Source organism: Drosophila grimshawi, unplaced genomic scaffold (genome assembly GCF_018153295.1).
Source record: "Drosophila grimshawi isolate 15287-2541.00 unplaced genomic scaffold, ASM1815329v1 contig_311, whole genome shotgun sequence".
Classification (NCBI taxonomy): Eukaryota; Metazoa; Arthropoda; class Insecta; order Diptera; family Drosophilidae; genus Drosophila; species Drosophila grimshawi.
Window position 1 is genome coordinate 24,045,287 of NW_025063098.1, and position 16,149 is coordinate 24,061,435.

General features: G+C 37.7%; 1 protein-coding gene across 1 annotated transcript in view; it reads left to right on the top strand.

Moving 5' to 3' along the window:
* The window catches only part of LOC6568144 (protein couch potato), a 54,762-nt gene that overhangs the window by 848 nt on the left and 37,765 nt on the right, over nucleotides 1-16,149 (top strand). The window lies entirely within an intron of this gene.

Genomic DNA, 16,149 nt, shown 5'->3' on the forward strand with positions numbered 1-16,149 from the left:
TCCTGGCTCGTTAATCTGTGCACTTTTCTTTTGCCAACATTTGAGTTGTCTTGGAAAATGCCAAGTGCAGATAATAAACCGCAAGTAAACAGATTTATGATCGATATGTCAAGTGAGTGTATTTTGACGCACACAAACATACACACACATACACCCACACACACACATACATATACCAAACACTTACCGCATGCAGCCCAAGCCCACAGTCCCAATTCCAATGTCACTTGCCACTTTTCATGTGTGGAGCTGCGCGCGCTACATCAACTCGCAGTTCGGGCGTGAGATTTTTGTGGCTTGGCTTTTGTTTCTGCTGGGTTTTTCTTTCTTTTATTTTCTGTACTTTTCTTTCAGTGGGGATGAAATTTAGTGATATAAAGCCAAATGCAGCAGCAGGAGCAGTAGCAGCACAAGCAGCATAACCAAACCCTCTCTCAAAACCCCCAATCCAAAAGCAGCTGCTGATGAGGGAGAGGGGGTGGGAAGGAGGGCTATCCTCCGCTTGCTTTACTTTTGATTATGCGCCGTGTCTTATGCTACACATTTTTCACGCTGCTTCTTTTTCGTACAGCGACGGCATCCCACAGAGAGCAGCCGCGCGTAATCCAAAGGCACGTGCCCAAAACGCAACCCCCCGTCCTAAATCTCACTTAAACCCCCCTCTGAGGGAAAGAGAAAGGGAGAGAGAGAGAGAGAGAGAGAATGGGCATATGTGTGTGTGTGTATGTTTATGTGTGTGTGGGTGTGTTTGTCTCTGCTCATGTCAAGTGCTACGTGGCCTTTCTTTAAGAAGCCGCAAAGCATTCAGCGAGCTGCGAAGCATTCAAGACTCTCCTCTCCTTGGGCACTCTTTGCACAAATGCAGGCGATGCGTTAAATTTGATTTTATCCTTGCTGCATATATACGTAATATTCCACTGCGGTTCTTTTGTTCCCGCTCGGTGTCAACCTTTGCCCTGATTTAGTTCCAGTTAAAATATATTTATGATGTGATGCGCTCGAGACGTCAACTAAATTTATTTAAAGGCTTTTAATGGTGCTCTTAGCACAATTGCATTTTTCAAACGAATTCACAGCAGCAGCAGCAACAACTATAACTACTCCAACTGTTGGCCCAATTCCCTGTCTGCAGTCACACCCCTTCACTTCACTTCCCTGTAAGCCCTTAGTGAAATGCATTTAACTGCAGTACCAAAATGCGCATTAAAAATGCATCAATCACGTAACCCCACTTTGGGCTGCAGTTCAAATTGGCGAATGTGAAGCAAACAAGATAAAGATGAACACGAAAATGATAAATATATTTGCAGAATTCCTACGAAATAACCGAATAATTTAACTGCTCCTACAAATGAATCAAATTAAATATATACAACCAAACAGACCATTGTGCTAAAAGTGCACTGCGCAAAATTAATCGAATGAATCAACTCAGTTTTTCTTGGACTTCTAATATCTATTCAAGTGTCAATAAATAACAATGAAAAAACGACAGGCTAAATAGAGTAGAAAATGTAACAGTTTTATGACAGCATTTAATACAAAGGACATTAGAGATATGAAGCATAATAAGCTACAATTCAAAACAAGATTACTTTGAAATACACTAAAGTTCAGACTTGAAGATATTTTGTTTGTTTTCTCATATTTTTCATTATGACTTTGTAGATTAATCATATTAGATAGATTTTATATTAAGGCTCTAATATGATATAAATATATATAATATTAATGCTCGACTTTATTTTCACTGTGTACAATGGACACAGAGCTGGCGCCACCTGGCGGGCACACATGCATGTTCACATATTCCAAGGCAAGTCGTCGACCTGAAAAACTCTCGCACTTGTCTCACCAATCGCACTTGTTCGCAATCGCACTCTTGCCACTGAGTACATTTGTATTTATGAATGTGAGGCATATGCCCTCGTCTCTTTTTTTATTTGTTTATATATGTGTGTGTGTGTGTGTGCGTTGATCCCCATGAATTATTAATAAGTCAATTAAAAAAGTATGACAGCAACTGAAGGCACTTAAATATTTTACACACCCGAGCTGCCCTCGAGGATATGTATTACCTGTCACTCCTTTTACATTGTACTCTTCAATCCTCTTCTCTCTCTTTCACTCGATCTCTGTCTCTCTCTCTCTCTCTCTCTCTTTCCCTCTGTCTCTTATTACCCTTTTTTTTACAGTTTGGGTTCGCTTAAACGTTTTACGAGTATGCACGGTTTGCTGCTTTAAGTGACCATTGTCCAACATCCGGGCAGCCTCAGCTTTGCAAAGGCCATTGAGCAGTCAAGTGTGTGCAACCTGCCACATAAGAGCGTGCCTGACATGCCACCCCGTACACCATACCCCAACCCGCAACCCTTTATCCCATATCGCTTCTATTTACAGCATGCACATTTGATTTTATCAAAGTTGCAACCAACACACACAAAATGTAAGCCGACAAGTTTGTGGCACCGCTCCCCCCCCCCACAGACACACACACAAATGCGAAAATATATAAAATAAACTTAATAAAACTTGTCACAGATGCTGCACTCACAGCACCCGCCCCCACCTCGCACATCCTGTTTTCCTGGCTGTCCAGCGTTGCATTTAAGCGTTGCGCACAATTAAACTTTTAACTTTTTGCCATCGAGTTTGGCCAAAGAATAAAAACAACAGCAACTGACATACTCTACAATTTTTGTCGTGTGCTGCCTCTGTACGGAAATTGCCATGGGTCAAAATGGCGTGCTGTCAGAATGTCCAATTCTTCATCTCCTGTCCCCTTGCAACTTATCTGTTTCTTTTTTTTCACTCTGTCAGTGGCAGTGGTCTTTGTCATTTCCTTAGTTATGGTTCACTTTGCCGCTTGACATTTTAGTATGCAAATAAAATTTTTGGAATCCACTATGAAGTTGACATTTTCCCAAGTTGACCGCTAGGTGGCGTCCCCAGTTAGTTGACACAAACAGAAATAAACAAATCGAAGCTGTGCTGGACAAAAAGATACCCAACAATTTTTAATATCAATTTATGGATAAGAGAGGTGTTTAAGTTATGTTCGAAAAACGGGTATTAAGAAAATCTATATTCACCGAAATCATATATATATATGGATTTCATTTCATAAGTTTTTATTTCATTTTTACTGGGTGCACAACAAATGCAGCGTGAAACGGAGACTGTTGCTCTCACGCGCAGCTGGCAACGCAGAAAAGTAGTTGGGCTTCCGGCAACTCAGTCAAGGCGTAGTGCTTATAAATAAATGCAATGTGACTTGAATTTGCTTGGCGATGCTCTTGAGTTTGGCGGTTTGCCTTCTTTGGTTTCCCTGGTGTGTGGCAAATTCAAATCAACAATTTAATTTCTTTTTTCGCTTTATTTTTTTTACTCTTTTGGCCAGCACGTTGCATGAAATTGCTGTCCAAATATTTATTTGTCGTCTCGACACACGCTATAACTCTGAATAAATAGAGGAGTGCGAGCGAGAGGGGAGAGTAAAAGACATAAAGACAAGAACTACTGAACAGGCAAACAAGTTTTGGCCCAATGAATTTCTAAACAACTTTCGTGTGCACCCCCTAGGGGACTTAAGCGAATACATACATATATGATTGTGTGTTTGCCACGCCTCCTGCACCGACCAACCGTTCTCTATCCGTTTCGCTAAGTGAAATGTCAACGTTGGGTTGTACTTTGTTTTACGATTTGCATTTGCGTTCGTACCCGATTCAAATGCTGAAGAGTTTGTGACAAGGCTTTTAACCAATTTCCAGCATTACTACAGTTGCAGTTTCTAAAAGTTATCAAAAAATATAAAAATATATTTTAAAAAGCAAACACATCTGAAACGCCGTCCAGCTTTAATTTGGCTCAAGAAAGGTTGGGAATTCTGCTGCTCAAGTGCAGTCGCCGGAAGTGTCTGGCAAGTGCTTAAGGAACGTTGGGCGCCATTTGCCGGCCACAATTGGTCGGCAGGACACAAGAATTTGCTCGATTCCATTGTCAGATAGCACACTCCGCCCCGACGCCAGCTAGTCCAAAAGGTGTGTCCAGCTAGAGATGCGCGCGTGTCACGAGTTGATTGTAAAGGAAGCAAATTAATTGTGTTGATAGCTATAAGTAATATTTATGGGATTGGAGATGCTTTCTTCTGCCTGTTAGATACCTTTGTACAACTTAATTATGCCATCTTTATCCTTTTTTTAATAGATACATTACTTAAAAATATAATAGTAATGTCTATTTATCAATGAGTATTAGTTTAACAACAAATCTACGGGGTTTGAAAAACACCAATAGAAAATAATACAAAAATGCTCTTCAAAATAAAAGTTTTATGTTTAAGTTAAACTAAATTATAATTCTTATTTTTGAAAAATATCATCAAATAGAGTTAAATAGAGTAACAATTTAAGATTTTCTGTGATAGAAATATAACACATATATTAATTTGCACTTTCGTATAGGGATATATCACATGGGAGCATCATAAAACTTAATCCTGCCCAGTAGGGGATAGTGCAATAGCCTGAAATACGGTCTATCTTTCAATTGACTTTAGTTTGTGTGGTGTTCACTTCATTTAATGCTGAGCATCTCTAAGGTTTTCTGCAACGTGTCGGAGTATTTGCCCTTTTCCTCATGCGCTACTTTTGTGCTCGCCTTATTCAATTTCGTTTAAGACAATTTGGCGCTAAATGAAATTATTAAAAGGTCAGAACTGGCTGATGTTATCGGAAATAATTTGTGTAAAACTAAGTTAATTGCGCCAAAGTGCACATGGCTTAAGTGAATGGCTCTCCTTGGGTCTTTGCGTAACACCTTATCTTAAGAACAGAAGGATCAGCATTCGAATCAGTGTTGAGTTCTTTAGATACATAAGAAAATATCGATAAGCAAAACACTCTAGGTGTGATTGCATATGATTTTAGTACAGATATTGCTTGATCGCAAAGTCATGGGGCTGTTTATAGTATATTTTGTTTTAAACTGATTGTATATAATATGCTGCAGCAGCAGCTGTCGCTGATTAAAGTTCAATTAATTACACAAATGCCATTTTGCACTGTTGAAGAACATATTACGCTTGCCTGTGCGAATAACTCACACACACAGGTACACTCTGTACTCTGCACTGACTACTCGTCCTTGCCGCACATCTCTCTCTTTCAATTGCATGCATTTAACATGAATTAACCGCACGCCATGTAATGTAATTAAAAATGCAAGCTGTGCACATAAATTACACGCTTAAATAATGCACAAATTAATAAGTTCTGTTTGCCCAGATCCAAACCTTCACCCACGCCACCCACCACATTGGCCATAATTCTTCATTACCAAAGTGCACGGAGTGAATTTTCACAACACGTCTGAGGTGAAAGCCGAGCTGCGAGAATTCAGAATGCTGAAATTGCATCTGAAATTGATGCAGCTGCTGGGGCGCATCATTAATATCCCTTGACCCGGTTTAGCGCTTTGCGCAGCCCTGCGGCCGTTTTTAGCACCTTTGCTATTATACTTTACTGCTTTTTGTAGTTTGCTTCTTTCTTTTTTCTGTTTGTTTTTTTTTCTTTGGGTTGCACGTCTCGTCAGAATCAACATCGGCGCCAGCGGCTGTTGCGCTTCTAACGCTCATTAAGTCGCTTTTTCGTTCCCTTTTATGGCTCATTAGCTGTTGCTAGCCTTCGCCAATTGTTCCTGGCTGCTGCTGTGGATGCTGCTGCTGTTTACGAGATGCCATCAAATCGACAACATGCAAACGGCTCATAAATGAGATTGGCATTAGGGAGAGGCATTCGAAATATCCTAAAAAGAGCAAGTGCTACAAATAATTAAAAGCATATCCCCTTCCTTAATTGCTACAGTAGCTATCCAGAATATTGCACATTGCTCATACGCAGCGTATTGCACGCATTAAATACTGAATTTCAGGCAGAGATATGATCCAGAGATGTCCTGGCATTATAAATTAATCTGAACTAAATTGTAGCTTTCACTCAGTTTTTTGCAAATTTCATTTATTGCAATTACATGTAGCAAAAATATGAAGTATTAGCTTCAGCTCTACTTGTCTTATTAATTGTAGTATTATTGCTATATAAATGTGTTATAATCTAATCTAAATTTAAAGCATTTATAGCATACCACAAAATCAGAAGCTGATACATTTTCAAGTCATATTCAATTATTAAAGTCTTAACGGGAATACATTTCAATCTATTACTCAATTTAAGCATTCGCCATTTGCTCAATGCTCAGCTGTCTCGTTCTTGCTTATCGTCAATTGAATTTAAGCGCCCTCAATTGCATTTCCATAAGCGCGCACTTCCTGTATCCTGCTTCCTGAGTGCGTGTGTTTGTGGATTTGTGTGTATGTGTGTATGTGTGCTGAAATCATCAGGCTGCCCTCCAGTCTGTTCTCCGTTCGTGTGAACTACGTGCCGAAATTTCCGTTAACTGACAATTCGTACACCGCCGCATCCCCTTTCCACATAACGAGACATTGTCCCACGCACACTACGTATACGTAATACAATAAATAAAGTAAAATAAACACGCATACGCAACAGCAAAAAAAAAAAACCCCAAAAAAATTGGTGCTGACATTTGCAACAATTTCCGCTTGGGTCAGTTGTTGATTCCTTTGCCCCTCACCCATCTCAGCATGCCACCATTCCTTTGTCCTGTTGCTATGCAGTGCGACATTTGCCGTCTGCTGCCTTTTTTATGATTATTATTATAAGGAATTTTTTTGTTGCCATGCTTGGGTTTATTTTTGCTGTTGCTCTTTATATTTTCTTATTTATTTTTTTTTCTTTTTGGTACTGTTGGTTTCCTGGTTTATAAACGGAAAGATTCAGTTACCGATTTGCTACCGCCGGTGTTATTGTTAGGTTTTGCCTGGCGACCGGCCGACCGGTTGTTGCTTTGTTGCTTGCCAACTTTTTGTGTTGTGTCATCATCGACACGCAAGTCAAACAAATCAGCAAACAAGCGGTTAAAAAATCTGTAGGTAAGGGCAACTGTAAAGACACGTTGCTTTTAGGCGCTGCCTAATAAACAAAAGCAAGTTTCAGTGTGTCCCGTGTCCAGTGTCCCGTGTCCCGTGTCCCATGTAAACACCAGATCGTGACCAGAGCCCAAAATTTCACCATTTCCCGTATTTTTCATTTTGCTTTTGATTTTTTTTTGTTTTTTTTTTTCATATAGCTGTGTTGCCACGGAGATTGTCAAACATTTTGCTTCTTGCGTATTTTTTACGTGGAATAATTGAAGTTTCATTTGAGTTTAGTCGCCGTTATTTCCAACTTCTTGTAAGCCAAAAGTTTTGCGGTCAGCAAAAAGGTTAAATGTAATTAAATATTTATAGTTGAACGGACGGTGCGGTCTATCAATTGAAAATTTATGGGCCTCCCATCCACATGCTGCCCACCTTTCATTTCTCTGGAATTTAATTTACACGCTGCGGTTGAATTTGTTTTTATTTGTTTTCACTCAAATTGTAAATGCGCAAGCAAAAGGGGGAGCGAGTGCTGGGGCTGTAATTGCAAATTGTTAAACAAATACCGTAAGGCACTGCTCGTTCTCTCTCTCTCTCTCTCTCTCTCTCCCTCTCTCTCTCTTTGTGGCACCTACAACATTGCGTATTGCCCACCCTTTAGCTGCTAATGTGCTGAACATGCTGCCTCGTAATGCGTTAACAACACGCATCGCATGCTTCTCATCAGGAAGGACACACGAGCATCAGCGAATCAGCTACCCACTCTTGCCCCAGCAGCAACAGCTGCCAAGACAAATGACATTGCCACATGCCACCCAAACAGTGTTGACAACTTTTGCATAGAAACAAAACAGCTAGTATTAAGTATTTTGAATGTAAGTTTTATATTAAAAAAGTTTTTGATTTAAACTATTAACAGACCCAGCGTTTCATATCAATTTATTTTGGCAATCCCATCTTCTAAATTTATATATTTATTTTAAATTTTGAATAAGCTATTTGGCATTTGCTTTAAAATATATGATCAAACCTTTTTCTCACTTTGCGCATTTTGAGAAAGTCAGCGTTTATTCTTGTTATTATGCATTATTATATTATTCTATGACTTCATTCAATGATTTTGAAATTATGACGAATAAATAGCTAGAAGAAATGATAACACAATATGAGAAGTGAGCTCATTTTTTCTGTTGAATAAATATGAATTTTCAATACATAAGTCGCACTTACAAAACAAACATTAATTTTTCCATATAATAATACTGCTGTGGAATCAGTGCTATATTTTCTGTGTTGATATTTAAAAATCGTTCGATAATAATTATTAGCAATTGATAAATAGAAAACTTGACTGCTAAACTGCCCGATTTACTGCCTGATTCTTAAACAAAAAGAAGCTAGATTGGACGCCAAAAGAAAACAACACTGCACCTACTGCTAAGGAGACAATGTGTTATGTATGCGCTTTGTCTTGCCTCAGATTTGTGGCCTTTGTTTGGCCATTTGCCAAACTCCAACTCCGTAGAGAGAATGGAAAAGAGCAAGAGAGAGACAGAGAGAGAGAGAGAGAGAGGGAGAGGGGGAACATCCTTCCTGCTGCTCCTTGTTGTGCGTGCTGTTTGAACTGTGCGGCGCACTTTGGTGGCGTTCATTAGTTGCGCCCCGTCGGCCCCAAAGTGCTGCTGTCCATCACAATTAGATGGCTCGGCATGTTTTCCTCTTTCTATATTATATTGACCATTTCGTGCAAGTCTCTGAATTTGCTATGTCATTTATTTGTTTTGCTTGCCAATGCGTCACAAATTTGATTTGCAGAGTCTCAGTCGAATCATTAAGACTTTAACTCTATGCTGCTGTTGTTTTCAAATCTCAGTTAACAGCTGCAACACAAGCAAACAAAATATGCGAGCACTTTTTTCAGCTCATAGTAGTTAAAGTCATTCATAAAATATGAACAATGTGCAAACATATAGACACACACGCACACGCACACGCACACGCACACTGGCACACCTGCAGTTAGGCTGCAGGCAGCGCACACAATTCTCACACGAACGCGCAGGCGGCGACCATTTGAGCGGAAACCGGAAATCAACTTTAGGGCGACTTTTGTTTATGTGATTTTATTTCGCCCTCAAACCAAACATCATGCGCCAGAAAACAACAACAATCACAAATCGCTGCTGCATGCCAAAAATATCAGAGCATAACTGAAGGGTGCGAGTGGAAGCTGGATTTCAGTTGCTCATTCTTTCTCTCTCTGTTTGATTTCAACGTATTTGTTTTTTTTTTTTTTTTTTTTTTACTTTTTGCTGCTTTTATTTGTTTTGCATGCGATTTCGCGCCTTGCCGGGGCACTAATACCACAGCAGGCGTGAAGGGGGGTGCGGCATTGCCGATGGTGCTTTTGGTGGTGGTGCACATAGGGATCTTTACATTTTGGCACAGCTTTTGATGTTTTATGCAAGCAGTGTTGTAGTAGTTGCCGTTAGGAACAAACAAAAGCTTTAATACAAATATGCAAAGTTTAGCTTTAAGTTTGAAATTGATGATACAACTTTAAGGCTGCCGACAGTAAAATTAGAGATTCATTAAATTTACTTCATGCAATTACTAATATTGAAAAATCAAAATCATTTGGATTTTCTTTGAATTTAAGAAAATGTTGTATATAATTTATAAACGGCTGTGAATAATTCAAATATATATTCCATGCTTAATGCATTTATCAAGAATATTTGATCTTACTTTAAAGAACAGCGATTTTTTAGTATATTTCATGAATTCAATTTAACTGAAGTATATTTCATGAATTCAATTTAACTGAAATATCACGTGGGTTAAACATATATGATGCCTGAATATGAAAATGTACGTATATCATGAAATCGTTTGAGTTACAGTCGATCAACTTTTCAAGTGCTGCTGTTCTGGTTATGAGAACGCACGTTAATTATTCAGCAGAGTGTTTTATAGTTCATTTACCTAGCTAAGTACCTGGTGGACAGGCAGAGGCAAAAGCAGGGGCACGGACAGAGGAGGCAACTTTTTGCTGCTGCTGGACCACTTTTCAGCTTGGTTAATGCAACCAACACAAAAACTTTCCGACCAACAAACAAAAAAACTGGTCAAAATCCATTGAAGCATGATTTTAATGGGGGGCGCCAAGTGGGGCATAGCAACTGAAGTTGGAGCTGAAGGGTTGATGAGCAGATGAGTAGATGGGTGCTTGCCTGAGGAGGGTTTTTGTGCGCGTTGAGCAATTCATTTAATTTGAGTTGCATGTAAGTTGCCAAAGCACATGGCATGAGTTTGAGTTTGGATGGCCAACGCTTTGGGCTTTAATCGGAGTGCTGTTTGTCCCACTGTCCGGGATGGAGTCACAAACAATGCGCCTAGGAGTATGCCATAGAAATCCGAGCAACCAAACACCCAGCACCCATCACCGGGCATCTTTAGCCTGAGCCGCCTTCCTTTCTTTTCACTTTGCGTAAACATAATTTTCTTTTCCGCCTATTTAAGCCACAAAAGGCACCAAACAGCATACCACAAAACTGAACAGCAACCAAGCCAAGCCCCTGAAGCTAACTCTAACCTCAACCGGGAGCGGGCATATGAAATGCTGGCAAAAAAGGAATCGTTGCTTAATTTCAAATTGTAGCCATGCATAGAAAGCAAGCCATTGAGCATTGTGATGCATTAAAAAGCAAAAAGCAAGAAAAAAAAAATAATATAAAAAAAGGCAAATGCCTTCTGCTATTCTATTATACTTGGCCAGGGAAAAACCATTGAAAAACGATTGGCTGGCAGCAGTTTTATGGCATAATTGTATTGGACAACATGGGTTAAATGCGATTGGCGCCTATTGTGTTGCCAGCACACAAATGATGCTGATTCAGCATTTGCCATTTGTCTGGGCCATAAAATCCAAATTGTTCAGCACCAATAACTCTGATAAGCGTATATTACGTTAAATTTTCAATCGAAGATTTTATATAAAACGCATATTATGTTTTTTATGATCTTGAATTCTAAAAGTATACAAATTTAAAATAAAACTTAGACATCTATTTTCAGTAGACTTTAAGATAAAAAACTTTACTGAATCCAACTAAAATATTTTGCTGTATTTTGTATACTGGCTTTTATAAAATAATTTATATACGATACAAAAATTCAACATTGTGGTAAAAGTGTGCTTCCAAAGTTTTAATACGACTCTTAGCTCTTCTTTAATGCGCTATTTTATTTGAGTTCTTGAAATAACTTTAACTTTAAGCATAAAAAAAATTGTATAATGCACATTTCTAATTCTCTGTGTATTTTTCTTATCTAATTACAGGTATGCATCATATAATCATACAATAAGTATTCGCTTGTTGAACACGCAAGTATTATGAAACAAAAACCTTGGAGTTAGTTGCAATTTATTCGTTCACTTAGAACTATCGAAAATTCAATCACACCGAAACACGTGTGGACAGAAATTAGGTCATCAAAAGCCCATTAAAACAACACATATACACATTAAACATATGAAGCTTATTTGCAGTCAAAGTGAAATACAGTGTATAACATGAATAGAGACAACTACAATTGGAATGTATATGGAGATTATATAAAAGGGGTTTGTCCACTGCGATGGCTCCGATATCCTCTCGAGCGTTGAATTACGTTCTCTGTTCGGCTGACGAGCGTTCGAGTAATTACAGTCTAAAATGGTGACATGACGCTGCCCTCTAACAGATTCTCCCCATCACCATCACCATCACCAGCCCCATCCCCATCACCATCCCCACCGCTTACCCCGTAAGGAAATGCACAAATATCAATTGTGCGAGCAACGTTGCTGCTGGGGGCCTTTGGGGTAAAGAGGAAGGGAGACTGGGGCAGAGACGCAGACGGTTCGTGTGCAATTTGGAAAACTAAATTGTTCTATTGTATTTAAGTTAATTACTCATGCTAATGCTAATTTGCTTTGTCGACGTCGGCGACGCTGTCGACAATTGTCATGACGCTTATAGCAATCTAAAACAACGTTCTTCCTCAGCTGCTACTGCTATTGCAGTTGATGTGCCTAATGCTGTTGTTGTTGCGTTAATTACTTAAACAGTCTGTTTAACAGTCTGGAATATTCAAATACACAAGCAAACGCAATAATTCTTTGTTTAATAAATATATCTCCTGAATTTAGTAAAAAAGAGTTACGAAAGCATTTCAGTTCTTCAACGAACTACTCTCATATTAATCTGATTGAAAATTCCAATTTCTCCATTTAATATATTTTAAATTGATGAATATTTTATTTTTTAATAAAACTAAATAAAAAACCCCCAAAATAAGCCAATATAAGTAATCGAAATAGATTATGCAAAGCTTAGCAAATAAAAAAAATTATTGAAGCTCATTAAAGCGTTCAGATTCTAAAAGTATACAAAACAAATCGTATTGCTGCCACCTAAAGCAAAATAAGTTTTCTTTTCAAGAGATATGTATTGATAAATCATATATATATATATATATATATATATATATATTTCTACTCTGCCAGAGTTATTTAATACTTGGCTGACACATTTCAAAACATAATCTAGCTTAAAAATGTCGTAGGAAATATTTCGAAAATATATTATAATTTGCTTTTAAAAGTTCATTAGACATCACAACACAGACAGAATTAATCTAATTATAGTTGATTTTAGTTAATTAAAGTAGTGGATATGCATACTTAAATGCATTGCAGTTTTATCATGCTAGATCTCCCCTGAACAAAATCATTATATTCAATTAAACGAAATTTACAAACCATATATTTGTCAACCAATGCTCGATGATATTAACCTTTTGTTCTCACTCAAACTACTACCTTTATATACCTATATATATATAGGTAAATATATAGGTATATATATATATATATATGTATATAGGCACTTCTACTGCCTTTATAAATAACCTTCATGGTTGGCGGCACACGAAAAACAGCAGCGCAAAATGTCAAAATGTCTAAAGTTGATTGTTATATTTACGACTCTTTTTAATGTTTGACAAATTAGTGGCAAAAAGCATTGTTAAACAGAGCGACAACAATTCTTGCAACAACAATTAAATCCAAAAACAACAACAACAGCAATGCGAGCATAATGAGCAGGAAGTTAATGGCATTCTGCTTCTATGTATATATAAAAGTACGCAGTACAACCAAATCGAGAACGAATGCTTAACTTTTACATGCCCTTTCAGATCGGAGTTATTCAGCTGGCATCTAAATTGCAGTATTTTTCTTATATTTTTATTTTATTTAGATGTTCTCCGTTTTACAACTGACTTTTAACTGAATATTCAACATTTTTGCAGTTATATTGTATCAGATATCATAACTTAAAACTTCCGACTGATTGTTCCTAAAGAAGATATGTGATATAAAGGTCCGATCCGGTCGGGTGTCAAATTGTTACATATGCCACGATAAAATTATAATACCCTCTACCAGGGTAAAGCTCGGAGGCCTCAGCAAAAATGGTAAAAAGTAAAAAGTTAAAGCTTTAAAAAAAAATAAAATATGTAAAATAATAATGTGAACATAAAGCGCAGGCCATTTGAATGCGGTTTTGAGCACTCACGGGTGCTCCTATTACACGCCATAGCATTGTCAGTGAGTGTGTCCCAACTTCCCCCTCCCAACACCCGCCCATTTGACTCTCGACTCAAGATCTACCAGATATGAGTACACTTGAATGTACTTATTAGCAGACTCTTGACTTATGCAACTCGGACTTACCGCAAAGCCTTTCCCATCTCGAGTTTCCAATGCGGCAATCGTCATCGTGACTGCCACACCAGTCACGCCTCTCGCCTCACTCCTCAGGCCCCAGGCCCATCACTCGGCTTACCAATTTGCGGTAATGTGCTGGCCATGCGGTTCAAAGTGGCCTCAACTTTTAATGTACTCATAATATATGGATATGGTGAACCTATATATTAAAAAAGGTAACAGTTAGTTAAAAGTAATCAAATCCCCTTCTGATGTATATTCGAAACAAATTAAAGATCAGTCGAGTAGAAAATAAAAGTTAAAGTGACTTTTAGCAGTATAAACTTATTAATGATTTGAGTTGGACAACATAAAAATTAACATCATTTAATACTTAATATGTTGACTTTCATCAAACTAAAGTTACTTTCATTGTTCTTAAATTTCACTAAATAAGCCAATTTATTTTATAAAATTATTACAATGCTTCAAGTTAGGTTATCGATAAATATTGCTTGTTATTTGACTTTGACATTTGCATTGAGTTTGGCATTGATTTGGTCAGAGCTCTCTCTTATTCTCAGCATTCATAGTCACATGTACTTATTCGTACTCACTAATACTCTAAAAAGTACTCACGCAGCCACAAATAGCTTGTTATTGCCTCAATTGATCAATTGTGAAAAATGGTTAGCGCAATTTTAATTAAGCCAATTAATACGACAACCTTTTACATATACATTGAGAATGTGGGCGTGACTGATCATGTGTCTAAGCCTCATGTAGTTATGCTTAATCACTGATAGTTTTTCGCATTTAATTACAATAAATGCACAATTGCAACTGCCAACCAACATTCAAATGGTCAGCAGTAGCTTTCTCCCCAGGTAAAAATAAAAAAAAACACAAAATAAACAATAAAATACCTCCACAACATTTTTTTTGTGCATTCTCTGTTGGGAATGGCTAACACCTATGATTGCCATGTGTGCCAGTTCCCAAGGTACTTGCTGGAAGATCTACTCTCTGCGCACACTTCTCCCTTTCCCTAGAGTGGTAGACACTTTCGCACACACACCGTATTATGTGTTACAATGTTGATTTATATGCTGGCAAATTGATTTCGAATTAAACCGCCAGTAAATTGGCCAAATAGATTAGAAATGCAACAAAATACTCGCTTGGTCATACACAAAATTCGGAATTGATATTTATTCGCATATATTTTTCATGGAGCTGCGCAAAATGAATAGCAGCCACTTGAATGCATGTAAAATGAGAAAATTAAATAACAAATGAAAATTGTGCACAAAATACATAAATGTATATTAAAAATATCTATGGGTCGCTGAGTTTTTGAACCATAAGCTGAGTAGCGCTATTTCAATATGAGAATTAAAATGTATATAATTTTTGTTTTTGAATTCATGAGACATGACATAAATGGCATCAGTTGCTGATGCCCTGCCTCTTATGAGATGCAAAATAATTGGCATTAGACTATTTTGCAGTATTTGCCTTTTTCTTGGCAAAATAACAAGACAAGAGCCACTTTAAATTCCCCATTGCAGTAAATTATTTTTTTTTTTTTTTGTGTACGCTATGCGTCCTCCACTTGTTGCTTAGTATTGTGAGTTATAATTAAATATATATTTCACGATATTATTCTCGAGCAACGCTAGTCTGTCTCTCTTGTTGTCTGCCCATCTGTCTGTCTGTCTGTCTGCCTGTCTGCCTGTCATTTTGGTCAAGAAATATCTCTGTACAGTGCTCTCGACTTACGCAGACGGCAGATTGCCCAGTTTTGATAAATCTGTGTCGGCTGGCGGTGCACCCGATTTTCTCTTAGACACTTTCATCAAGTTTATTACTGCAATTTCATCACATCGTGCAAGAGATAAAAACACAATTGCCAACGGACTTTTTCTTTATATATAAGTTGATAAGACATCTGCAACAGTGGCCAAGATCTCAGCACCACTTGTACTATTAGAAAACAATTTAGTAAATGACGATCTAAATGTGCCGCCGACAGCTGCAAAAGTCTCGCCTTAGGACAGGAAATTTGTCAAAAAAAAAACTACACTTTGCCAAATATTGATTTAAATGTAAATGTAATCTTCAAAAACCAAAAACAGAAAATTGTGAAAACAAATATATTTTTATTCAATGGAATTTGGCAATTTAACCAGATTCATCTCATTTCCTGAGCTTTTCCTGCGCTTTACCTACTGTCAACTATTAATATCACAAGCAAGTAAATATAAACCCAAAAGTGTTTAGCCAAAAACTGTAGCAATTTTGCCAAAAGCTCTATATAAAACGTTTCCTTTTCGCGGATGTTGCTTAAAACGTTGCCAGTTAAGCACACTACAATCAGTATGCTAATGCT